The 26,762-nt window shown below is 46.7% G+C and overlaps 1 protein-coding gene across 2 annotated transcripts in view; it reads left to right on the forward strand.

Moving 5' to 3' along the window:
• The window catches only part of LOC146859890 (sodium-coupled monocarboxylate transporter 2-like), a 439,901-nt gene that overhangs the window by 157,477 nt on the left and 255,662 nt on the right, over positions 1–26,762 (forward strand). The window lies entirely within an intron of this gene.

A 26,762-nucleotide genomic window follows, 5' to 3' on the forward strand; every position in this document is an offset into this window, starting at 1 on the left:
AAGAAAAATACGCAAATACAAGTGAGATACCATAGACTATAAACTGGGGGAAGTCTATTCATGGGCAGAAGTATATGCCAGACGCAGACAAAACAGACCCCACAGCCAAAACACTGAGAGCGTAATATCATCTTCGTATAGCGAGATCAGACCGAAAACACAAAGAACAACGACCATACAACCTCCTATCACAAACTCCCACAAAATTCTGGTGTTCCTTTTTTAGAGGAAGGTACAAGAGATAAGGATGACCCAGGAGGAGAAAAAGAAAAAGTGAAAGAGAACACGGATGCAAAGAGTTTACCAGTCACCATCAAGAGACTCAAAGGGAAGAAGACCTAGGCCACAACAACCTGGTTATCAACATTTCCTCATACACTCTCAGTCATGTTGAGATCAAAACTCTACAAAAAGGCACATCATTTGTACCTACTTGCCAAACCAATTGTCTAGAGCTAGAAATCAGCCTATTCAGATTCATGCGCAAATTACGCTTAAGGAATTTTTGGGAAAAAATTGTTGTGCAACATGAGGCTGAAGATGATGACCTGTTAAGGGGCCTAAGACCCAAAAGCACCTATATGGCTCTGGTCAGCCACAAAAGTCTTGATATCTTTGAGAATTTAGTTAAACATGATTTACAATCATTTAATTTTCAAAAGAAATCGAAATACCGCAATCTAACCATCAAAGAAACGGAAGTGTTGAAAGTTTAGCCAACAACCCTACCATCACGTGTCAAAACGCAGATAAAGGAGGGGAAATGGTAATCATGGACACTAGTTTTTATAGAGAACAGGTTCAAAATCATGTTATGGACACTGAACTTATTCTATGCCTGACTACAATCCAACATCCTACAATGTTTGTTAAAGAGAACAGTTGACAACGGAGTCATCATTGAGAAAGTGAGCAGATACCTTACGCAAAACAATCCCAAGCCGCCTGTAATGTACATTTTACCTAAAGTACATGAAAATTTGCACCTTCCTCCATTTAGACCTATCGTTTCTACAAGAGGGAGCCTACACAAACCCGTAGGCAAATTCCTTGATAAACATCTACAAACCTTTGTTCAAAGTATGAGAACTTACATCAGAGACACTACAGATTTTTTTTCCAGAATTAATCGAATCTCCTTTGAGGCGGATGACGACATATGGCTATGCACAGTGGATGTGATATCCTTATATACCTCCATACCACACTACTTGTGTCTTGAAGTCATTGAAGACACTTTGTTACATTCCAACCTTGATTCCAACCTTCAACTTTTCCTCATGGAATTGTTACACTTTATGCTCTATCAAAGCTATTTCAAGTGGGAAGACCAGTGTTTTTTACAGCTCCCTGGGACTTCCATGGGCAATTGTGCCGCTCCAGGTTATGCTAACATTTTCTTGCACAAATTTGAGGAGAACAATATTTTGAGTTTGACTACCTGGAAAGAACATGCATTAGTTTTTCTGAGATACATCAATGATATTTTCAGCCTATGGAAACGGTCATGACAGAATTCAATTCACGTATGAGGTCCATGAAAATACCATGGTGTTCCTAGACATTCAAATCAACAAAGTCTCCAACAAGCTAGAAACCAACATTTTCAGAAAGATCACCGACAGGAACAACATGCTGCATTACAACAGCTTTCACCAACAATCCCTTAAAAAGCACCTACCATACTCATAACTTTTGTGAGTCAAACGGATAGTGTCAAACCCTGTAACTTGCTCTGAACAAATCAACAACATGTTAACTAGATTTGAGCAATGTGGTTACCTTCATAACGTATTGGAACAAGCCAAACTACGAAGTGCAGCTAGAACCCGGGATGATCTACTCATGAAAACTCAAAAGAAAGATCAGAAAAGGATGGTAGTGGGATCCAAATTTTCAACCATGAGCCTTCGCTATTAGAAATCCATTAACAAAGATTGGTTGATTCTAGCCATTGAACCAGATTTCAAGGGACTCTTCGTTGAGAGACCAATCTGCGCATACAGTAGAGGAGAAAATATCAAAGAGCTACTCACACAACAACCCAAAGTTGTCGTAAAGACTACATACAAAGGATCCACACCCTGTTACAACTGTAGCAATTGTAACAATGTTATAAAAGGAGCTTGGATGACGCATCCAATGAAGGGGACAAGGACCAGTCTCAGAGTGACTGCAAACTGTGATACCACCAATGTCATTTATCTATTTTAATGCCCCTGTGGCCTGGTATATGTTGGCAAGACTGAAAGAAAAATCAAAACCAGAATCCATGAGCACAAAAGCAGCATTCGGACCAAAAACATGAAATCAATAGTTGCCGCTCACTTTCTTGAACATCATCCCAACATAGGTCAACTCAAATTTCTGGTATTAGAAACAGTGGAGAAATTGGAAGGAAGAGATAATAACAACCGTCTTCTTCAAGGAGAAAATCATTGGATCAAATTTCTTAACTCACTCAAGCCCAATTGCCTTAATGACAGAATGGAATTTTCTTGTTAACTGTAACACCAGCATGGACCCTCATAATGCTCTCTTTTCATTTAATGCTATCGTCTCACAGTAATTCTTGTAGCTTTGGTGTAATTACTTTCAACACCATTCACACTTCTTATCTACTCACACCTTTTTCTTACTACTTAAAAATTTTTAGAACACCATTTTCCCATTCCTACTTTTTGTTTGCGCACTTTGTTGACGGTGAACTCCATCTTCATTTTTAGGTTATCAGCTCTTGAATACACCAACTTTTTTTTAACTTCACTGGTCTTTCATGTTTGTTTCACTCTTCAGCTCATTTTACTATTGCACAGCCCTTACTGTGTTCATTTTTTAGGTCTCGCGTAAACAGCGCATGCGCTGTCGCAAGACCTATAGTAAACACAATATGTAGGGTAATTTCTCCTGTCACTTGCCATTGGTTGATTCTGGCAATCCTCTTCTTATCTTGCTCACTGTTGGCTGTTGATCCCATACGTCACTTCCGTCTTTGTAGGAAGCAGCACCGACCAACTACAGTTTCCCTACACTCTGAGTGTTTATATATTATTTTGGGGACTACTTCTTTTTAGGTCGAGAATGATACACACACACACATGCATACATAATCAGCACAGCACCCTTACGAGCGCCACGCTGTTAATGGTTTCATTGTGTCCTCCACCCTCAGCTCTCCGCTCTCACTCCCCCCTCCCTTTCCCCCCTCCCTCCTTGTTTAAAGAGCACTTCATCGATCTCGCTGCCTCCTTCCTCTGCATTTCATGAAGCAAACATAATCCACATCCATAGAACCACTGAGCGTTGCGCCCCTTCACAAATGCATTTATTAAGAGCGCTGAAACGCCACGCTTAAACTTTAAATATTTCTTTTTTTTATTCATCTTTTTAACATCGCTCAGATGCCTCACTTTAACTTTAACAATGGCGCCCATGCGCCTATTGTCAGAAGTTTGGCAGCTTGTAACATGACCAGAGGTGTTTTTTTCCTTCTCCCCGCTTCTTTGAATATGTGTACGCAATTAAATAGAAAAGAAAGACGGCAGCCACCTTTACTTCATTGCCGGCTGTGCAGACACAGCATACGTTATCAGCACGGCGCCCTTCTACGAGAGCCGCGCTGTTAATGGTGGCATTGTTTTACTAAGCTTGCCGCTCTTATTTTCACTTTACTGAAGTTAGCTGCCGTCCGCTTTTGTTCATTTATACACGGCTGTGCATGGCGCACTTTTGTTTTAGGTACTGCTTTAGGTCAACATGTGTGTTTTGGCTGCAACATTTTTAGTATGCAGCGTTTTATTTTTTAATCAGTGGCCTGCGCACATCATGTTAGTGGGGGGATTTATAGCTTACTGTAATGCTAAAACCCCGCTTCCATGGCCTCGAGAAAAACTTTGCACTTCACCAATGATGAGAACTCCAAGGTGCGCGTGCACCAAGATTAATATAACATCTCCGAGCATTCTTCAAAGCGAGCGCCGTCCACTCCAAACTCCTGTGCATGTCCCGTGTGTCAACGCACACAAGGAGGGGAGGGCTCTGCTTAGAAGCTGCTTATAATTGTTGACTTATGTATTCACCAAGCATCTAATCAATAAAGAGTTGTAGTTTATACAGCTGGCAGTGAGGTTTTAACACAAGATCAGACTTCATTATCAAATTTTCTGGGAAACACTTTTGCTGACTTACAAGCACATTCATGATCGAATACATTTGTATATGTGCTGAGGTGATACAACATGATTTATTCATCACAGTTATTTCTTAGCCACATGTAGTATTAAGCCTTATAAATATAACATCTTGACCTTCAAGATAGAGTTGCAAGTTTTAAATATAATACAACATTTTGGGAATTCAATTTGAAAAGCTGATCAACGCTCCGTTAATTAAAGACAGGAGTCTCTCTACTGGCTATTACCAAACACCTCCAGTGATAACCAATTACAGAACACCGTATTCAGGGGTCATTAGTTTAGCAGTTGTAATTGTTCAATTTTAGATGATCTGTCAAATTAAGGGATTATTCAGATTTCCTCAAACTGCGCAACACTTATTTTTTACACGATAGGTGGTTATTTTTTCAGGTTATTATTTCTTTTTTTTTGTTTCTTGTGGAATGTTAATCTGTCCATACCTGTTGAACAAGAACCCAGTCACTATACAAAAGACATCGATGTTTCCCTCAGCACACTGCAACAAAGAATAAATGCACCACAAATGCCAATGGTCTTAAAGTAGAATTTGTAGTATTGTTTCTAATGTTCAAATTATTTTTAGGACAACATTCCACTTGGAAAGTGGAAACGTAGGTTTACAACACACACATCAACATGCAATCAAAGCATAACTATAACAAGTTATGACAAAAACAAGTATTTGGAAGGCAGTAGGTCTCGCATTTGCGAGAGTTTGAGCTATCGGCAATGTAAATGACGATACCTTTTATTTGTGCTTTTAAAACCTGCAAGTGATGCGTAAACAACCACTTTGTACTTATAGTCCTTGCTTACGAGAAGTAAGGCTGGCAGTAAAAAAGGCGCAGTTACTGCTGGCCTTGCTTCTCCTAAGCACAGACTATAAGTACAAAGTCCATGTTTACGCACCGCTTGCAGGTTTTCAAAACACGCAAATAAAAGACACCTTCATTTACAGTGCCAATAGCTCAAACTCTCGCAAATGCGAGACCTATTGCATTGCAAATGCTTGTTATTTTCATTGTCTATACTGTATCCTTTTTTCTCCATTCAGCTTCTTATCTTGCACAGCCTCAGCTGTATTCTACTCTTATTGTTATTTCCATTTCCTATATTGGTGCAATTTTTTATTTGGGCATCATAACACAGACGCTTTGGCCCGGTGTATTTTCACATTACAATTGCACATATTTTGTATACAGATTGAGTCCTTTTTATTCAGTTACATGTCATTATCTGGTTAGATTTTGTAATTTTGATACACATCTTGTAATTTCTGGTATTTGCACTCGCTCATTCACATTGTGTAACACACCATATTTACACATGTTACAAGATGGCACCCACCCGCTAGCAGCCACACTGGGACCATTCAGTCCTCTTTCACTTGTTAATCTTCACTTGTTAAACACTGAGCCTTCCGCTCGGGTTACACTTTTGGGATCACACACAATATCGTAGCGACTATACCTCTGTAAATACACTGGCTCTCACAGGCTTATTTTAGGCTTAGATCTTGGCAATCACATTCTTTGTACACCCCATGGTTACGTTTTTAGAGATAAGGGGCACGATTCACAGAAGTAATCTGAGACAAAATCCAAAATGTACTACTTTTGGTATTCACAGAAGGCATTTAGTAGTAGTAAAGTTAGGATTTTGTCTTTAAGTCTGTCTTAATTCTGTATTAAGTCTGTCTTAAATCTGTCTTAAGTCTGTCTTAAGTTTGCCTTAAGTCAAATTTAAGACAAAATCCTAACTTTACTACTACTAAATGCCTTCTGTGAATACCAAAAGTAGTAAATTTAGGATTTTGTATCAGATTAGTTCTGTGAACCAGCCCCATTGTGGTTTCACATCACGAGTATCGCTCTACGGCTTTTCCGTGCACTCTGCTCATCCTGCATTTTTATTTTGAGCACACTGTTCCAGACCAGGTAGCATTACGATTTAGTTCAAAACTTTGTTATTGTGTTACGGTTCACTTACTCACCTCAGCCGGCATGTTCATAGTGATCACAATTTTCTACACAAGATGGCATGTCCCACGAGTCGAGGACTCACTGCCCCTATTATTTTTGCAATGTTTCGCCGTTTATTAAGGTTCACGCGTTTATGTTGATTTGAGTTGGCACTTGTTTTTAGGTTACCATCATAATTTGATTCATGCATGCTTTACGTGATAATGTGATTGTTAGTTGACAATACGTATAATGGTAAGGGCCCTCTAAGTATTATTGCTTTATTTTTTGTAGATTATGTCCCCTGACGAAGGGCTGTAATAGCCTGAAATGCATGGGGAAAACATGTTTATACGATTGATGGTCGCACTTGAGTTTATAATTTGATCACTTGATATGAGATACCAATTTCATTCATGAATAAATTCTTATGAATGCACCATTCAAGATCACAGCTCTACTTGTATGGTCCTGCACAGATTTATATAACCTTCTTAGCTGGTTCTATGCTGTGCTTGGGGGGACGCCCACTAACCAGGAGATGCTACTTTTTCTAATTGGGTGTAAGCCAATTCCCCCACATTTTAAGGAGAAAGCACTTTAGTGAGTTCAACCTGTGCTTAACTCTCTGGTGTCTATGGCTCTGTGCAGCCAGGCTTAACTTAGAAGGAATGTGTAAAATATTTCTACAGTACTCAAGTAATAATGTGAGTACACAAGACAAGAGAAATCTCAAACTAATTTAGAATATTTAGAATAACCAATACAGAATATTTTAATAAATAGAATGACACCAAAATGACAGAAATCCAATTAGTAGAACCAGAGTTACAATATTTTAAAATGTGTATTTAAAAAGAGCCAAAAAGCACGAAGCTCCAACTGCGGGAAACTGGTTGTGCTGGTCCATGACGATAGTAAGATTTAAGGCCAACTGCGACGGAATGCAGGTCGTATACAAGGACTAGGATCATCCTGGTCACAAAGTTACCTTCTCACTTTTATGAAGGTAACAAGTCTTCAGTGCGGTTAGTCAGCTGCCTGGATCCAAGGAAAGGATTGATGATGACCCGTAGGTGATCAGACACTGCCCTGAATCAGGCCTGGTAAAGAAGTCGGCAATGGCTCTACAGATCAGAAGAAAAGCAGAAAAAGGCCTCTGAAAGTGTTCTGTAATCCTGTAGCTCAAACAGGAGGTCAGCCAACTGACTCTTGGAGTCACTTCTGGGGTCCTTGGTTCAAGGCCTTCAGACAGCAAAGCAGTGCTTCTTCTGATTTTTTCCAGGACCAGATGTGTTCTGAAAAGGGTACTGTGGGTGCCACATTTTGTGCCCAGTGCCAGCCAGAGGGAGGTGTCCACCATTGGTCATACCGTAGCTAATGAGGTAAGGGTTTTCAGAGGTGACTCTACACAATTTACAGCACTTCCTTTGTTTTACTGTACACTACCTCACAGCATACCTCTCTATCTAAATCCGAGATGATAGGGACGTTCTTGCCCTAGAGCCTGTTGGTTTGGAGTCAGGCTAACTAGAGGGACAAAGGAAGGGGGCAGGCCTGGTGTTTAGTTCACTTGCTTGTGACAGGGTAGGCCACTTTGAAGTATAACTAGTCAATAGGCACCACCCTATACCATCCTGTCAAAGGAAAGCCGAAACCTTCCCACACCAAACCTTTTGTCCTCTGTCTGGGAGCAACCCCATTTTACCACAGGGGAGCCATCAGCAGGCAGGTAACAGTTGAATAGTTGAATACTGGCAAAAAAGCCCACAGAGGTATAGGCAAGAAGAAGTCTCTTTTCTAAATGTACCCTTTCCAACATAGCTCAAATTCGCTTTTTGAACATTAAATTACATTTAAATAACTATTAAAGTCTTTGAATTATATTTGTAGCTGCTTCTAACCTGGATTTATAATTTACAAAGTTTTATTATGTAATCTAGTGTTTTCCTATTGCACAGCTTAACTTGCCAGAGTGAAAAGGGCATTTGGTGGCCTTTTCACTGTCAGGGCATGTGTAACATACATTTTTACAGATGCAAAATTTAAATACCATGCATCCTGCCTTATTGGCAAAAGCCCTACCTTCGGGGTGTGTTATAAGTATTTAAAAGAAGGTTTAGACCTGTCAAAAGAACGACTTCGATAGGCCTGAAAAACTTCACATCCAGGCTGCAATGGCTAGCCCGCAGACATGTTTTACAGTGCTACTGAAGTGGGGGACATCTGCTAAAGCCACAAGCCTAAAACCTACCGGATTTTCCCGGGTCCTGGCTCCTGAGCAGGCCATTCTTGACGGGGTGTCAGCGCTGTGTGTTTCTCCCGCTGCCAGACAACGCTATCGGCCGCAGTTGGGGGAACTACAGCTCCCGTGGGCCCCTGCGGTACAGCCTACTTCCGCCCACTTCCGCCCACCAGCGCGCTCGGAGGCGCTACAAAAGCATCAGCTCCCTCGGTGGAGCGGGGGACATCTGCTAAAGCCACAAGCCTAAAACCTACTGGATTTTCCCGGGTCCTGGCTCCTGAGCAGGCCATTCTTGACGGGGTGTCAGCGCTGTGTGTTTCTCCCGCGGCCGGACAACGCTATCGGCCGCAGTTGGGGGAACTACAGCTCCCGTGGGCCCCTGCGGTACAGCCTACTTCCGCCCACTTCCACCCACCAGCGTGCCCGGAGGCGCTACAAAAGCATCGGCTCCCTCGGTGGAGCGGGGGACATCTGCTAAAGCCACAAGCCTAAAACCTACCGGATTTTCCCGGGTCCTGGCTCCTGAGCAGGCCATTCTTGACGGGGTGTCAGTGCTGTGTGTTTCTCCCGCCGCCGGACAACGCTATCGGCCGCAGTTGGGGGAACTACAGCTCCCGTGGGCCCCTGCGGTACAGCCTACGTCCGCCCACTTCCGCCCACCAGAGCGCCCGGAGGCGCTACAAAAGCATCGGCTCCCTCCGCGTCGCGGGACGCGCGTGGGCGGCGCCGGGCTGAGCCCGGGCAGAGGGCGGGCCATCTGTGGCCGTCCGGGGCCAGAGGAGGCCGGGTCGTGCCACCCCCCTTACTCCCGCAACCCTTGCCTCCATTCTTTAATCCAGCCGACGCCAATATAAGGTACTGTGTTGCTACTGTTGGGACCTATGTAACTGAATTGTATGTTTGAAGCCCTGGTATTGGCCCGCCATTGACTGTGTTGATCTGGCCTGCGCCCCCTGCTTGTCACACGTTTAACACATTTTGGAGTGCTTTTGGACGCTTATACTCTGCGGCTTCCCTGATCATTGGTCTACTCCTGGATTAAAACAAAACAGCATCCCTAAATTTAGTTGCCAATCTAGGGGTCTGATACTGGTCGTTGTATATTGTATATTTTATATTCGTGTTTTTTAAGTCATTTCATATTAAGTGCTATCCTCATCTGGTAGTATTTGTGTTGGTTATTTTTATCTTTGTTTAAGGCAACATGCCCAAGTCATCCGGGAATTCCCGCCCTATTGTCTCCACACTTGACAACTACTTAGTTAAAGTAGTAGACAAGATTAATAAGGAACGAAGACTATCCCTGGGTCTTGGAAGTGTCCCTGACCCCACGAGTCAATTAGTCTCTGTTGAGATCCCTGTCCCTCTGCCCACCCCCCTGTTGATTCCTACCATTGATGATAGTTGTGTAGTGGTCTCTACGGATTTTCCAACCAGGGAGGGTACCAATGAAATAGAGCCATCACATGATATCCTTGTTGTTGAGGAGCCCCACAAGGAATCCGATACAAACGAGTCCCTTAATGACTCTGACGCCCTGAGTTCCATGGTCCCCAAACCTCATAGAGTGTTGAGGTCAGGGAGACATCTAAATAGACCTGTTTTGTCTAAAAAGGGGGGTCGTAAAAGTAAAAAGAACATTGTTTCTGTATCAAATGGGGGCCCCACTGAGCTAAATTGTTTACATAATGACGTTAATTCCACTCACTTGAAACTAGCTCCGGATCAGCTTGAGCTGCTTATTGGTATGATTGATGCCAAGTTAGACAAAATTGTCCTTCCACTCTTGGATAAACTCAAGGCTGTTTCTAGGAAAGTGATTAGATTGGGTGTGTTGGTGCAATCCGGCTTGAAACCAAACAATAGTCCGCAACCAGCTGCTGTAACTGTTGTGGCTGGGGGCAGGACTAGTAAGCCCGTGCAATCCAACAAAGGCTCATCCAGTGTTGGAGTGGTCTGTGCAGGCTCTAGCATTCCTGCACAGCCAAATAGTAGTCCCAAAACAGCTATCGAGCAGCAGGGCGTAACTGGCAAATCAAAACTACCGTCCACAGGGGACACTATTAATGTCATTACAGTAACACCTTTATGCTCTAATGATATCCCTTCAAACCCCCCCCACTACCTGTGCCCTGGGGAATCAGTTGAAGATTACTGAAAGGGGGAAGTCTAATAATAGTGGCCTCTCTCAACCGAACCTCCCACCGGACTGCGCACCATATGTAGCAGTCCTTACTAACGTTACACCAATCAGGGAGGATGGGCTTTACCGCTCTATGGAATCACATGACTCCCTTAAATATAAAACTGGGGCATGGCTCAATCGGGAGTGTGGCTTTCCAGTGGCTCTGGCGGACCAAATCTTGGCTACCACCAGAACCAACTAGATTGGCACGTCCCCGAAGAACATCCCAGGGGATTGCGTTATTATTAATTTCAGTAACCCACACCTTGCCACGACAGCTCTGATTCGAGCCACCTCTAGCCCCTGTAACGATCAGGGCATTTCACTCCGTCCTTTGGGCTTTTTCTATAGACAACACACTAGCCATTATTCTAGTAACCGCGGGGGGGGAGAATGAGGGGAGAAGCTTTGCATAGCTTTGCAAACAGTTTCCAGGTGAATACCGTTAATCGTTTCCAATGCTTTAGTGGGTTGGATCAAAACGACTGACTGGAGTTGTGTACGGTATCCCTTGAAACTCCGGTGAGACAGGCTCTGTCTGATATGGGACAAAGTGTTTGTATATCAGGGCCTATGGGTAACACTTCTGGGATAACTGTAGATTGTTCACCTATGGGCAAGGAGGGCGACCCAGTAGGTTGCTCGGCATCATTAATGAAGTTGGGTATGGTACCCCCAGAAATTTCGGAGAGTCAGGTTTCGTCTGGTATGGGTCAAAGTGTTTGTATCTCAGGGCCTATGGTTAACATTTCTGGGACAACTGTAGATTGTACGCCTATGGGCAAGGAGGGTGATCCAGCAGGTCGCCCAGAGTTACCATTGGACACTTCTAATACTGCTATTTCCCAACAGGGTAGTAACTGTCTTCTTATGGGGTCAGGTGCCCCTGGTTTTTCCAGCTGTTATATTGCCAGTTGGAATATTGCGGGTATTAGGTCCAAATCAGATTGTCTGGGTTGGATGGAATTTCTAGCTCTTTTTGATATTATCTGTTTACAGGAAACCTGGTGTAGGGACTTTAAAGGATATAATGGTTTCGTCTCATACCAGTTACCTGCTACCGGTTCAGTATCAGGTAGAGCTAAGGGGGGCCTTTTGATCTTGATTTCTGTCCAAACTCCTCTGCTGGTCAAAAAATACGTACAAGTTGGGGTTCATTCCCAGATTTTATGGCTGCACAAAACAGGAGGTAGGAATATTCTTTTAATAAATGTTTATAATAATCTTTTTGATGATACCAGGGATCAGGTGGTTAGAGCACTATCTAGTGCACTGGATGACATCCTTAAGGATTCCAATGTAATCTTTGATTTGTTCATGGCAGGGGACTTTAACGCCACTACCTGCTCACTCTCAGATGTCAATGTATGTGGGATGGTGGACTGTCATGGAGACGGAATCCCCCATTTTCAACATAACCACTATGGAGATGCCTTAAACAGTCTCCTTGCCTCACATAATATGTATATTATGGTTAACGAGAAAAATGAACAGGAGGAGATCTGTCCAACTTTTACAGGTCGGGGAGCGAACTCAGTTATTGATTTTATCTGTATCTCCTCGAGTCTAGAGGCCTGGACTACGGCACCTAATTTATAGACATCCAGCTTAGTGACCATAACTGCCTGATAGTAAAGGCCATGCTATGGGAAAACAAAGGGACCCGTATTCCGGGCTGTATTGTTAACAGCATTGAGCCTGTGCGCCCTAATGGCACCAGACTCAGGTGGAAGGGGGATAAGGCTGAAATTATGTCTGATTCAATTATTACTAGTTGTCTAGCAGGTATTACAGGGATTTTAGAAGATAATCAAGGTACCACTGGCTCTATTGAGTATTTTATTGGTATTAATGCGGTCATCGACTCTAAGCTTATTAGTACATTCAAGTACAAGGAGGATCGTCCGCAGGGGTGGTTCAATTCAGCTTGTACCCTGGCCCTAAAGGAACTAAAATCAGCCTTATCAGTAACGCCAAAAGATAAAGGTTTGGTTGTAGATCTAAGAGCCAGATATAAAGAAACCCTTAAACGGAGGAAATTGGAACTCCAACAGGAGGCGTGGGACAATTTGACCCTGGCTGCTGAATTGAATAATTGTACCCTGTTCTGGAAAACAGTTAATTCCCCATTCCTCAAAGATGATAAAACCCCTGAATTAACTTCCAACGTCATGAAGGAAGATTGGGTTTCTCATTTTTCTAAAATCTTTGATTCTGACAGTGCATCTAGGGATATAGGGGATAGGTGGCCGCATACGCCACTGAATATCACCGTCCAAGAGGTCTTAGATAGCATAAGGGTCAGTAAAGGAGGAAAAGCACAGGGTCCAGACAGGGGTACCAATCGATGTTTATAAATTGGTCCCTGAAGTATTGGGGCCTTTGTTAACTATTATTTTCAACGCAGCAGTCTGTAATGAGGTGCCCCCTACCTGGGAAGAATCCATTCTAATTCCAATATTTAAGAAAGGAAATTGAGGGGACGTCAAGAACTATCGTCCAATCTCTTTGTTGGACTCCTCTGTAAAAGTAATGAGTAGAGTGCTTCTAGTAAGGTTGGAAGAATGGGCGGAGGACAATGGCATTCTAGCAGAGAGCCAGTTTGGGTTCAGGAAGGGTCGTGGTACGATTGAGCAGTGTCTAAATTTAGACCTGCTCATCGGTAAATATACCTTGGCAAAGACCGGCACTATTTATCTCTGCTTTGCGGATCTGAGTAGTGCCTTCGACCTGGTGGACCATGGCATTCTCTGGGCAAAGCTAATTGAAATCGGGGCTCCCGAGGGCATTGTGTTCTTTCTAGCACGTCTTTATACCAAATTACGAGCCTGTGTCCGTTACGGTTCCAACGGGGAATGTACAACCAAGTTTAAGATTGGGCGTGGAATTAGACAGGGATGTGTGTTGGCCCCACTGCTTTTTACTCTCTTCATCAATGAGATTGATTCATTCCTCAAATCTCTGGCAGTGGATGCTCCCAAAATTAATAAGGACTACGTCCCTGTGCTACTATACGCGGACGACGCGGTTCTTATTTCACGCACCCCAAACGGCCTTCAACAGTTGATGGATGGCTTTTTGCAATTTATTAAAAGCAGAAAGTTAGTGTTAAATAAATCTAAAACTTATGTTATGTAAATGTAAATGTAAATGTAAATGTTGTAGACTTGTAAAGCGCACAGCTGCCCCAGCAACAGGGCGTCCCGGCGCTGTAGACCGCTGGGGAACCCGTCCTGGCTATCCCTGTGAGATGGTCCCTTTCTGGGTATCTCCAAGGTGAAACCAGGCATCCCCGGCGTCTGTGGGGGGCCGTTGTAGAGATGAGGCAAGCTTAATGCCCAGAGTTGCCGAGTGTGTTCCTGGTTAGAGTAGGTACCGAGGCGAGAATTATCGAGTCCGTTTTGACCCTGGTCCACGACCCTGCCGCGTCGGGAATTGAACCCTGGTCCCTGGCCGATTCTCTGCTTACGGGTCTGCCGCCTCTAACTAGTGAGCCACACCTCTCCACCTCTCCATTATGGAATGCAGGCGAAGGAATAGAAAGAAACAGTTCTCATTTTTTATAGAGGGACAGAAGGTCCAGGCTGTTGACAATTTTTCGTACTTGGGGGTCACTTTTTCAAATAAAAACACTTGGGCCAATGAACATAAGAATGTCCGGGCTAAGATGGCGAGGAGTGCTCATGGAATTTTTACAATGGCTACGAAACTGGGAGACAGGCGGGTCCACGACATGCTGAAAATTTTTCAGTCCCGTTGTGTTTCGATTGCCTTGTACGGAGCTGGCATTTGGGGCCATGCCCCGGCAGGGTCTCTTCAGGTTGAGGAGAACGTATTCCTGAAAAGACTTTTGTGCCTGCCAAGCTCTGTTTCTAATGCATTAGTGCACAATGAATTGGGTATTCACCATCTTGCCGACTTGATTCTCCTTAGGCCATTAATGCTATGGCGCTCCATTTGGATAAAAGAAGAGACCTCATTGTGCAGAGCCATTATTTCTGATTGTCTCTCTTTGGACCATCATTTAAAGATCCCATGGTTAAAGTATATTGTGGATAATTTTCGTGAGATCTTTAACATTAACATCATTGCGGATCAATGTGGGGCTACTGAGCTGTCTAAAATCGAACTTAGGCAGTGTTTTTTACAACAGCTTTCCACCAGGAGGCATCAAAATGGCTCTGAACTTTCATCCTGTGTTTTTTACCATGATTTAAATGAATTTGTGGGTTTTCAACCGTATTTGTCACGAGTGACCTGGAAGGCACATCGGTTTGTGTTGGCTAGACTTAGAATGGGTGTAGTCCACAACCTTGTTGCTTTCCTCTCTCTGCATCTACATCCCGCTGGCCCTTGTCCCTGTGTCAACACTACCTCCCAAAGCACTGTGCACTTCCTGTTGCTCTGTCGGCTGTATAAACACCTGCGGACTGCATATTTGAAACCCCTGTTTTTTAAATTTGGAGTCAGGTCAATACGAGACTGTATAAGCTTGCTTTTTAATTTACATCACCCTGATGTTTGCTTTTATACGGCTACCTTTCTCCTTAAATCAATTAATGCAAGGAAAAGTATGCTTTTTTAACTGTTTTAAATTGTCGTATTTCCTGCTTTTGACTGATGTTTTATACTGTTGTCTGGTGACCGCTCAGCCCTCCACAGGGCTTGGTCGCCCCACTCACTGCTGCCGCTCCTGCCTGCCTTTGCGCCTCCTGCCTGCAGATTCCTTTGCTCGCTGCCCGCTGCTCCTGGGAATTTCCCGCTGCTCCTGGGAATTTCCTGCTGCCCGCTGCTTCTTGGAATTTTCGCCGCTGCCTCCCTGCGGCCCCGCCCCCCTGTGATTCCATTCGCCGCCCCGCTCCCGCCACCCAGCTGCTCCTCCCTCCCGGCTCCTTACTTAAGGGGACCGTAGGGGACCACAGAGTGTGACCGCTCAGCCCTCCACAGGGCTTGGTCGCCCCACTCACTGCTGCCGCTCCTGCCTGCCTTTGCCGCCTCCTGCCTGCAGATTCCTTCGCTCGCTGCCCGCTGCTCCTGGGAATTTCCCGCTGCTCCTGGGAATTTCCTGCTGCCCGCTGCTTCTTGGAATTTCCCGCCGCTGCCTCCCTGCGGCCCCGCCCCCCTGTGATTCCATTCGCCGCCCCGCTCCCGCCACCCAGCTGCTCCTCCCTCCCGGCTCCTTACTTATGACGCCCCCAGAGCGACCGCGCAGCGGACGCGTGCAGCGGCAGCGCCGATTGAGCGCCGAAGGTGCGCCAAAGGTAAGACTGTCTGCGCCCGTCCGCGCCTGGACCGCGCCCAGCGCCAGACCCCCTGGTCCTCGCCCTCGCCAGCACACCCTGCACATTTACGACGCCAAAACCCTCCACGCACTCAACGCCGGCCGAGCCACCCCGAGACGCACCCACGGACCCTTCACCTGCCTGACCTGCCGCTTCACCGGCCTCCGACCCAACACCGCACCTGCTAAACCGAGCCCCAGCAACAAACACCTGATGTGCATCCTGCTCAGTGCTCAACACCCGCTCCGTTCACAGGCATGCCGTCAAACTCTGGAACCTCCTCGACTCGACAGCACCAGACATCGCCTTCCTGACGGAAACCTGGATGAACGCCTCCTCAGCGCCCGACGTCGCCATCGCCGTCCCGGAAGGCTACAAAATCACCAGGAAGGACCGCGTCAACCAGACAGGAGGAGGCATCGCCATCATCCACAAGAACACCATCCGCATCACGACCAACTCCGATGACACCTTCACCTCCGCCGAACACCTCCACTTCCAGATACACACCGACCCCAAGACCACGCTCAGAGGCACCCTCGTCTACAGACCACCGGGACCACGCACACAGTTCAGCGAAGACATCACAGACTTCGTCAGCCCGCATGCCATCAATTCCACCGACTACATCCTCCTGGGGGACCTCAACTTCCACCTGGAGTACAACAAGGACCGCAACACCACTGCTCTGCTGGACAACCTGGCCAACCTCGGACTCAAGCAACTGGTAACCACCCCCACCCACTACGCCGGCCACACGCTTGACCCAGTCTTCTCATCCAGCAAATACGTCACCTTCAGCCACTCCACCAATCTCCAGTGGACTGACCACAGCTGCGTCCACTTCAGCTTCAGTAAAACGACGACCCACCACCACCCTCAACAAGCCCCCCGCAGGAGCTGGAACAAGATCACCGGCGACCAGCTCACCACCTTCCTCAGCCAGAACCCCCCCACCAGCTCAACGGACCCCAACGAAGCCGCCAACAACCTCACACAGTGGATCACCAACTGCGCAGACGCCCTCGCACCACTGAAGAAGAACCCCCCCAGCAGACGCGGCAGCAAGAAAGCCTCCTGGTTCACGGACGAGCTCATCACCTCCAAGAAGAACTGCCGCTCCCTGGAGAACACCTGGCGCACCAACCAGACCACAGATAACATGACGGCCCTCAAACACGCTACCAGCAAACACCACCAACTGATCCGCGCCACAAAGAAGACAGCCTTCAAGGAACGACTGGACAACAACACCCACAACAGCAAGGAACTCTTCAGCATCGTCAAAGAGCTCTCCAACCCCAATGCCGGAAACAATGACATCACTCCCTCGCAAGACCTCTGCGACTCCCTCGCAGCCTTCTTCTACGACAAGCTCGCCAACATTCACAACAGCTTCGGCCCACCAACCACGAACCCCACCACCGAACCGATGCCCCCCACCGCCACCCTCCGCACCTGGACCCCAGTCAGCACCGAAGACACAACACGCACAATGAACACCATCCACTCCGGATCCCGTACGGACCCCTGCCCACACCACATCTTCAACACGGCCGACCACATCATCGCACCCCACCTCCGCGACATCATCAACGCCTCCTTCAACACCGCCACCTTCCCGGAGTGCTGGAAACACGCCGAGATCAGTGCCCTGCTGAAGAAACCAACTGCAGACCCCTCCGACCTCAAGAACTACCGCCCCATCTCGCTCCTCCCGTTTCCTGCCAAAGTCATCGAGAAGACCGTCAACAGACAGCTAGCCGCCTTCCTCGAGACCAACGGATCCCTCGACCACTCGCAATCCGGCTTCCGAGCCAACCACAGCACGGAGACCGCCCTCATCGCAGCCACAGACGACATCAGATCCCTAATGGACAACGGGGAAACTGCGGCCCTCATCCTCCTGGACCTCTCCGCAGCGTTCGACACTGTCTGCCACCGCACCCTGGTACAGCGCCTGAACAACACTGGCATCCAGGAGAAGGCCCTGGAGTGGATCACCTCATTCCTCGCCGGAAGAACCCAGAGAGTCCGCCTCCCCCAGTTCCGGTCAGCGGCCACCGAAGTCATCTGCGGCGTTCCACAAGGGTCATCGCTCAGCCCCACCCTCTTCAACGTCTACATGAACCCCCTCGCAACCATCGCACGTCAACACAACCTCAAGATCATCACCTACGCCGACGACACCCAGCTGATCCTCTCCCTCACCAGCGACCCGGACGCCGCCAGAGCCAGCCTACACGAAGGGATGAAAGACGTCGCCGAATGGATGAAGAACAGCCGCCTGAAACTGAACTCAGACAAGACGGAGGTCCTCATCCTGGGATCATCACCCTCCGCCTGGGACGACTCCTGGTGGCCCCCCGCCCTGGGAGCCACCCCCAAGCCAACGGACCACGCACGCAACCTAGGCTTCATCCTGGACTCCTCCCTCTGGATGACCAGACAAGTCAACGCCATCTCGTCTTCATGCTTCAACACCCTGCGCATGCTTCGAAAGATCTTCCGGTGGATCCCCACCGAGACCAGGAAGACGGTCACCCAGGCCCTCGTCACCGGTCGGCTGGACTACGGGAACGCCCTCTACGCCGGCACCGCCGCCAAACTCCAGAAGAAACTCCAACGGATCCAGAACGCCTCAGCACGACTCATCCTGGACATCCCCCGACACAGCCACATCTCTGGACACCTGAGAGACCTGCACTGGCTACCCGTCAACAAAAGAATCACGTTCCGACTGCTCACCCACGCACACAAGGCCCTCCACGACCTGGGCCCCAAGTTCCTCAACAGCCGCCTGACCTTCCACAAGCCCACCCGCCAGCTCCGCTCCGCTCCGCCAGCCTCGCTCTCGCCACCGTCCCCCGCATCCGCAGAGCCACCGCCAGAGGAAGATCCTTCTCCTACCTGGCAGCCAAGACATGGAACTCCCTCCCCATCAACCTCCGGACAACGCAAGACCATCTCGCCTTCAGGAAGCAACTCAAGACCTGGCTGTTCGAGTAGTAGCGTTCCCCCCCCCCCAGCGCCTTGAGACCCTCCGGGTGAGCAGTGCGCTATACAAATGCCTATGATTGATGATTGATTGATTGATTGAATGTTGTGCTTTTATGGACTTGTCTTTTGTTCGAATAAAGCCTTATGAAATTAAATGGGTGGCATAATGTATGCCACATCTAACTAGTAGCATTCAATTTGCAGGCTCTGTGTACATGTAGCACCATATATGACGGACTTTTAGTTAAATTAAATCTGCCAATCAGGTATATGCCAATGTCAGTGTGTTTCAAGGGTGAGGTTTAGTACTGGTTAGCAGGCGTATGTCCTAAAGCGAACAAAAACAATCCAGGAAAAAATCTTGGGCATAACACATAAAAGATTGTCCTTGTCTACACACTTCCTCCTGAATCTTTGACAGAAGAGACACAACAAGAAATTAAAATGGGTAAGTGTCTCAGATACCTTACTGCACCTGCATAGGTGGAAGAGGAACACAAGTGGCTGTTTTTCCTAACTGAGGCAAGGTAAGCCAGTATAATCGCACCTCTTCTTTCCTTGGACATCCATATTAGCCTACTGTGGTTCAGCAAACATTTTCCTACAAGTAGAAGGCTAGTAGCTTCACACAAGTCAACCTGACAGTTGTTTTCAATCAATAGAACTAATAAATTCATCTTTCAGAAGACTGAGATACCCTGGGCATAGGTTTACCAGCTTATACCAGGAGAATATAGAAACCTTTTCCAGTCTTGAAAATGTTTGTGATCACCTAATGTATTCTGGATTTTACTTTATTTGACTAATTAGATTAACACACCTGCAAACAATAATTTGTAGGTTAGAAGGCCAGGGCCTTTATGTCCATAATGACCTGGAGTCAGGTTCTTACCCAATGCTTACACTTAAATGTGGGCACGGTCTAAATTCTTGGAGTCCTTGTTTTTTGAGTACTTGTTTATGGAGAAGGAATACTAAAGACTGAAAGGTTTAGGATGAATTCATTCTAAAATGGACTTACAGAAGTGGCCTAACCCATCGTTTGGTGATGGGGGCTCAGAGTGCCTGCTGCCTTATTTTCCTGCAGGTATGGCTACATATATGATGCAGCTACAGCAGGCTGTTTAATGTGTGGCCAATTCCCTACGAAACGTGTCACCTGTTATCTCTGAGTTTAGCTAACCAAAAAGGTCCCAGTAACACAGGAAGAACAAAGCAGCCGAGATGTTACAACTTTCAGTCCTCAAACGGGTGAAGACACTATCTTTGTGCTGATACTTTTTAACTTAAGTGTGTTTTAGTCTAGATCATCCAAACATAATAATGTTCTTATCTGCAACAGATATTAATGGAGTGGAGCTATCTCTTTGAAACCACAAATGTAGAGTCAGGTGTTTTCTCCTTGCAGAAGGATGACTTTAAATGTCAGGCGTTGAGGTTTAGTCTTATGAATGCTGTATAAAATGTACACTCAGACTTAGACAGTGTTTGCGCCCAGTCTAACACCTCGTGCCTATTATGGTTACTGTTAGACCCGGGATCCCTGGTTGGCTGAGGTAGGTACCTTAGGCCAAGTAGGAAACCGCGGTACAATATCAGGGAAAGAAAGGTCACCTTCTTAGAGAGCCCCGCTCACCCTCTCTGTAGCTTGGCACGAGCAGCCAGGCTTATCTTCAAGGTAAATGTGTAAAGTATTCGCAACCAGGCTCACAATAATCCAATGATGACACCACAAATAGACTCCACACAAGTTTTATAAAACAAGTATAAACTTTATGTAAAAAGATATACGATAAGACCACACGATATAAACCCAACATTTGAGGTTGTGTAATATTTCTCCTGGACGGTTGTTAGGCCAGCCTGCCCTTATAAGTTCTGGCGATGTCAATGAGCACTTCTAAACATTCTCCTGTACTCCTAATCACATGTCTTACAGTTTGTAATGCTAGAATCAGGTACTTTTGCAATGTAAAAATACTGTAATGCGTAACACAGCAATCAGACACTCTGCAATGAAAAGAATGCAATGCGTAATGCAACAATCAGGCACTTTGCAAGGAAAAACAATGCAATGCGTAATCCAACCAACAGAAATGTTGTTCTGCAATAATGAGGCAATGAATATACACTAATCAGGAAATTTGTTATGCAGGAATAATGCAATGCGCAATACGCTAATCAGGTAGTTCGTTATGCAGGAACAAGGCAATGCGTCATACGACAATCAAGTAGTTCGTTATACAGAAATGTTGCAATGTGTAATACGTCTGTCAGGTACTCCGCTCTCAGAAATGGAATACTACGTAGTACACTCAGGCCTGATCACCGGGCCTTAAGCGGTCTCTCCGCCTCCTCTTCTGACCTTCAGTCAGCCTCTCACAGTTGCCCCCAACACAGTACGATGTAATTCCAAAAGTACAGCCTCACACTCCGGCCCCTGTACCACCACTCCCTTTGGCAATACGGGCCACACTACGAGCCGAAGCAGAGGCTCGCGCTGCCAACATGAGAGAGAGGCCAAGAGCGTCTCTCACCGAGCCCGCGCCCCACCCCAGAAGTCAACAAACATTACCTGGGGGGCGCGATCCTACTCTCCTCTCCTCGTCCAGCGGCTGGGCCTCCAAGCAGCTTTGTGAAATGACTACGGCGGCTCAGGCCGGCAACACAGCTCCTCCGGGACTGCTGGTCTGGGCTGCTCCACTTTACGAAGATCTCAGGCTGCCATAAAGCACACGCACACAGCTTCGTCGAGTCTTCCTTCACTCTGGGTGCATGATCACTGGGCACTCCACACACAGGTCTTAGGCTGCACAAAGATCATACGCACGGCATCGCTGACACTCACTTTACTCCGGTGCACATAACAACACAGCGAATCCTCACGAAAGTCTCCCGGTGCACAATGCACCTGCACACAGAGGCGATGAGAGTCACCTGGATTCCGGTGCACACGATAACAAGGCAAATCCTCACGAATGTCTCACAGTGCACAACGCACATGCCCACAGCATTGATGAGACTCATTTGGATTCAGGTTCACACAATAACAAGGCAAATCCTCACGAAAGTCTCACAGTGCCCAACGCACATGCTCACAGTGTCGATGAGACTCACTTGGATTCTGGTGCACACGATCACTGGACAATCCTCACAACGGGGTTCAGGTTGCACAAAGCACGCGCAAATAGCATCGCTGATCCTTGCTTGGATTCCAGGTGCCCCCGATCACAGGCCGATCCTCCTGAAGGTCTCAGTGCTGCACAAAGCACACGCACACAGCATCACTGAGACTCATTTGGACACCAGGCCCCCACGATCACAGGTAGTTCTTGCTAGGGTCTTAGACTGCAACAGGTGCACTCCCACAGCGCCGCTGAGACTCTCCTGGAAACTTTTATGTTCCTGTGTTTCCAAACAGGGAGCCAGCTCACCTCAGGTCCTTGGGGATAGTTACTTCAGGACACAGCCCACAGCAAAGTCCTTCAAGCAGGGGGACACAGCACACAGCAAAGTCCCTTTAGCATTTCCTTGGTTGAAACAGCAAACTACAGGCCAGCCCCAGATCACACAGCAAGTGTCAGTCCTATTCTTCAGACTCTTCAGTTGTTTCTTCCTTGGCAAAAGTCCTCTTGACCACGAAGAAGCTCCAGTCTTGTTCACACTTGATTTTTTTTTTTTTAAACACTTTTTATTGTTTTCAAAACAACAACTCAATACATGCCCCTCTACCTCCACCGTCGAAAGGAGAACTGTACATTTATCATTGCTACCAAACATCCAGGAGCTTAATCATCCTTCCCATGTGGACCCTCCCGCCCTCCCTCTCCCACCCCATGTCAGTGTGCCCCCCTCTGTCGTCCCCTCTCCTTACGTACACTTCCCCGACTATGAATCATGTACGGGTGCCCAACCGCCCCTAGGAAACCCAGGCTTTCCCACACATCCCGCTACTTCTAAATCGTCCAGTGCTCAAAAGTATTCCTCCCCTACTCCCCACCCACCGTGTCCTCCTGCCTGTCAGATGTGCTCCCTGCTTCCCCTGCGTCAGACATCAGCCCCTGAAATTCCACCACCAGCGCCTCCCACGCTTGGGCCGTCGCCAGAGCTCTCTCATCGTCCCTCCGGAGGGCCAATTGCAACCGGAGCGTACCCTCCGCCCCAGCCCATCTCGCAAACGCCACCCTCCACCGCAAGAAACTTGGCCCCGCCCGGGATTTCCAGTGCATGGTCAGTTCCCTCTTGGCCATGATCAACCCTAAATCGTAGAACTTACTGGTAACCTTCGTCCGTCGGGTGTGGGGAAACCAAAGCAACAAGCAAGCCCCCATTTCCAGAGCAATAGAACGGTCTGTCACCTGATTCAGGCAATCCACTACATCTGCCCAATAGTCACCCAACTGCACGCAGGACCAAAACATATGGCGGAAATCGGCCCCCTCTCCCCCACACCTCGGGCACTGAGAGTGAGCACCCCCAAAATATTGCAATATCTTAACCGGTGTCAGATAAGCCTTGTGTAGCGTAAAAAACTGAACCAACTGAAACCGGGCATTCCGCGTTCCCTTCCAGGCCCTCCACACCAGCGTGGACCACGTGGTCTCGGGGATCAATTTCGCAAGGTCCACTTCCCACTTACCCCTTAACACGGCTAGGGGTTGCAGGCCCTCTGTCGACAGCCTGCGGTAGAGGCAAGTAATGGCCTTGGCCGTCCCCGCCGCCATCACTACATATTGGCAACCCGCGGCGACCGGTGGCTCCGAGAGCCCCATAGCCCAATGTCTCTGGAGGCTCGCAACAAGGGCCGCGTGGAGTAAATAGTCCCCCCGCGGAAGCCCATAAGAGTCCTGCAAGTCCTGGAAGGGCAACAGCACCCCTGCCCTGAATAAATCGCCTACCACCTGCACGCCCAGCTCCTCCCAAACAGCTAGTCCAGACCAATCGCCCCCATGTGGGAGCGCCGTACACATTCCCAAAGGGATCTCCGGGGCATAAGGGTGAGCTATGGCGGTCCTCCTCTGGCACCTGTTCCAGCACAACCGGAGGGTACGCTCCTCCAGAGTAAGCTGGTTAAGGTCCAGCCGCTGTTGAAGGACTATGAAGGCGAGCACATGCCGCGGAATTAACCTACCCTGTGGGCCGTCCGGGCCTCTATACTTGTTCACACTTGATCAAGCCATTTTCCAAAGTACAGAGGCTTCAGCTATCATAGTTATACCCCTCAATGGCTTTGAAGTCTTTGTGCTTCAGGGGCCACTGACCCCTGTTCAAACCAGTTCTGGGTGCCTCCCTGCCACTGACACCTTTCGTCCTTTGATTAGTGGGGGTCTGGATTATCAATCACTCAGCAGGAGATGAGCCAATTGTTTTATAGCAGCAACCCAGGCCTCTTCACCTCTAAGGGCTTCTCCTCCCCCTACACTCCAGATGCAGGTCAGCCTGTTGCTTTCTCACCTCCTCCCCTGGGTCAAGACATTCCCCAGATCCTATCACATTCAAATCCAGACAGTCGATCCACAGCCAGGCAGAGACACACAGAAATGTTAGAGCACAAAAACTCAGCCACTTCTAAAAGAGTGGCTTCTGAACACACAATGCAAAAACCACCTACATAAAAAGATGGGTTATTACATTGTGAGTTCAGGCATACTAAACTTCACCTTTCTATCTTAATCTTTTAGGAAGATAGGCTGGAAAACATATTACACAGTCTTCCTATTCTATCCTATGGGCAAGATGGCCTTTCAACAGTGAAAAGCAAAATGGAAATTATTTCACTGTCAGGACATGACACACACCTTAGTACATGTTCTACCTTTCACATGCACTGCACCCTGTCCAGGGGGTTCCCTAGACCTACTATAGAGGTGTCTGATGTACAAGGAAAGGGAAGGGTAAGGTCTGGCAAGTAAATGAACTTTACAGAACAACATGGCAGTTTAACAAACTGCGCGCAGGCCCTGCAATGGCAGGCCTGAGTTCCCTTTTTAAGGCTACTTGTGTGGGTGGCACTAAATAGTGCTGCAGGCCCACTAGTAGCAGTTGCATTACCAACCCTGGCACACATAGTGCACTTTACTAGGCACTTCACTTAGTAAGGCAAACATACCAAACATGGACAACCAATTAACATTACTTTATACAGGGAACCATTACACTTTGACACTGTTTAACAGTGGCAAAGTGTCCAAAACATCTAAGTTGGCAACACTATGTCAGAAAAAGGTTTAGGGGGAAAGCAAAAAGTTTAGGGACTTTAGCCAAAAATGGCCAAGTCCTACAGATACCACACCAATGACAGTCTATTTCCACCAGGTCTAACCTGGATGAACAGTGTGGTGCACGAAATAGTGCACGAAAAAATTGGTTACAAAGACTTCTTGTGCAGGTTATTCTTTGTTGCTGGATTTAAACTTGAAATATGGTACAATCACCGACTTAACACACTGTCCATATAATATTTCCTTGGGTGTTTATGAGCATCAATTTTAACTGCTGAGTTTTTTATGCAGAAAGTTGCTATTTTTGCTATTTTTGTCTTCCAAGTTATTAGCAAACCTTTTACTGGAGGAGGAGCTTTATAAATAAGATGTGTCTTAGGACTGCTCCTTTATTCACATGGCTGATTAAAACTTAATAGCAGGGTTTTTTTATTGGTTGTGTTCATGAGCATAATCTTTAATGTTGGTGCTGATGTATGGGCACACTCTGCTGTTGATTGAGAGATACATGCCACATTTCTACAAAGTCTTGTTGAATACGCTTAGTTGCCCGCCACTCCAGGTGTCTACACACCTCATTCCAGTCTGTTTCTGTGTTATCTTGCTATATATTAATTTTCCAGTCTGGAGGGGTATCGTCCATTCAAGTTGCTAGCAATACACTGCCTCTTGCTTACCTTTTTCATTCACCAGTTGGTGGTGTTGTTGTGCATTCAATGTTAGCCATGCTTATTGTAAGAAATTGGAAAATTAGTTGAGGGGGTGAATACTTACCCCAAACAATGATCACAACCCTTGTCAGGGTGAAACAGTAAAGGAACCATATTAACCTGAGCTCAACCCTCTGGTAGATGTGGCACAGAGAAGACATGCTTAACTTAGAGGCAATGTGTAAAGTATTTGTGCAGTACCAGAACAGTGGCAAAGTCAAAACACAACACAAAAAAATCCCAAAACAAGTTAGAAATATAGATTACATTTTAATAAATAAAAAAAACCATAGCAACAAAAATACTATTGAAACTGCAGAAATTAATTTAAGTTTAAGGTTCAAGATAGTGCCAAAAAGTGTTAAGCACCAACTGCAGCCACCTGGTTGCATTAGGCTGCTACTTAAATATAAATTAAGGATAACCATAATAAAGTGCAGGTAGGAAAAGGGCCTGGGTGAAATTATAATTACGCGGGAGTAATTTTTGAAAACTTTTTGTTAATCTTAGGACACAATATTACTGAAAATTATGCCCATACGCATAATTATTAATAATTTGACATGCAAAACTTATAGGAGGAGCCCAGAAACAATGAACTTGGGGGCATATTTACAAGCTGGCGATAAAAAATTATCGCCGCTTTTGCGGCCGCTTTCGGCCGAAAAGCAGCGATAATTTTATCGCCTAATTAGCAAGGTCACGCTAACGCGTGAAACCTTGCTTTAGCGTGGGGATTCCTAACGCCCAGCTTTGCATCTCTAATGAGATGCAAAGTGGACTTTCCTGACCTAACATGACAGGAGAAATGTCGCTAAGCGACATTTCTCCTATCATCAAGCCCCACACTATGATGCATAGCGGCAGGAAAAGTAGTGATAACCCCTGTTATCGCTACTTTCCTTACGTCTGCTTCAGGACAGACTTAGCCATGATATCCTATGCAAGGTGGATATCATGGC

Source organism: Triturus cristatus, chromosome 3_1 (genome assembly GCF_964204655.1).
Source record: "Triturus cristatus chromosome 3_1, aTriCri1.1, whole genome shotgun sequence".
Taxonomy (NCBI): Eukaryota; Metazoa; Chordata; class Amphibia; order Caudata; family Salamandridae; genus Triturus; species Triturus cristatus.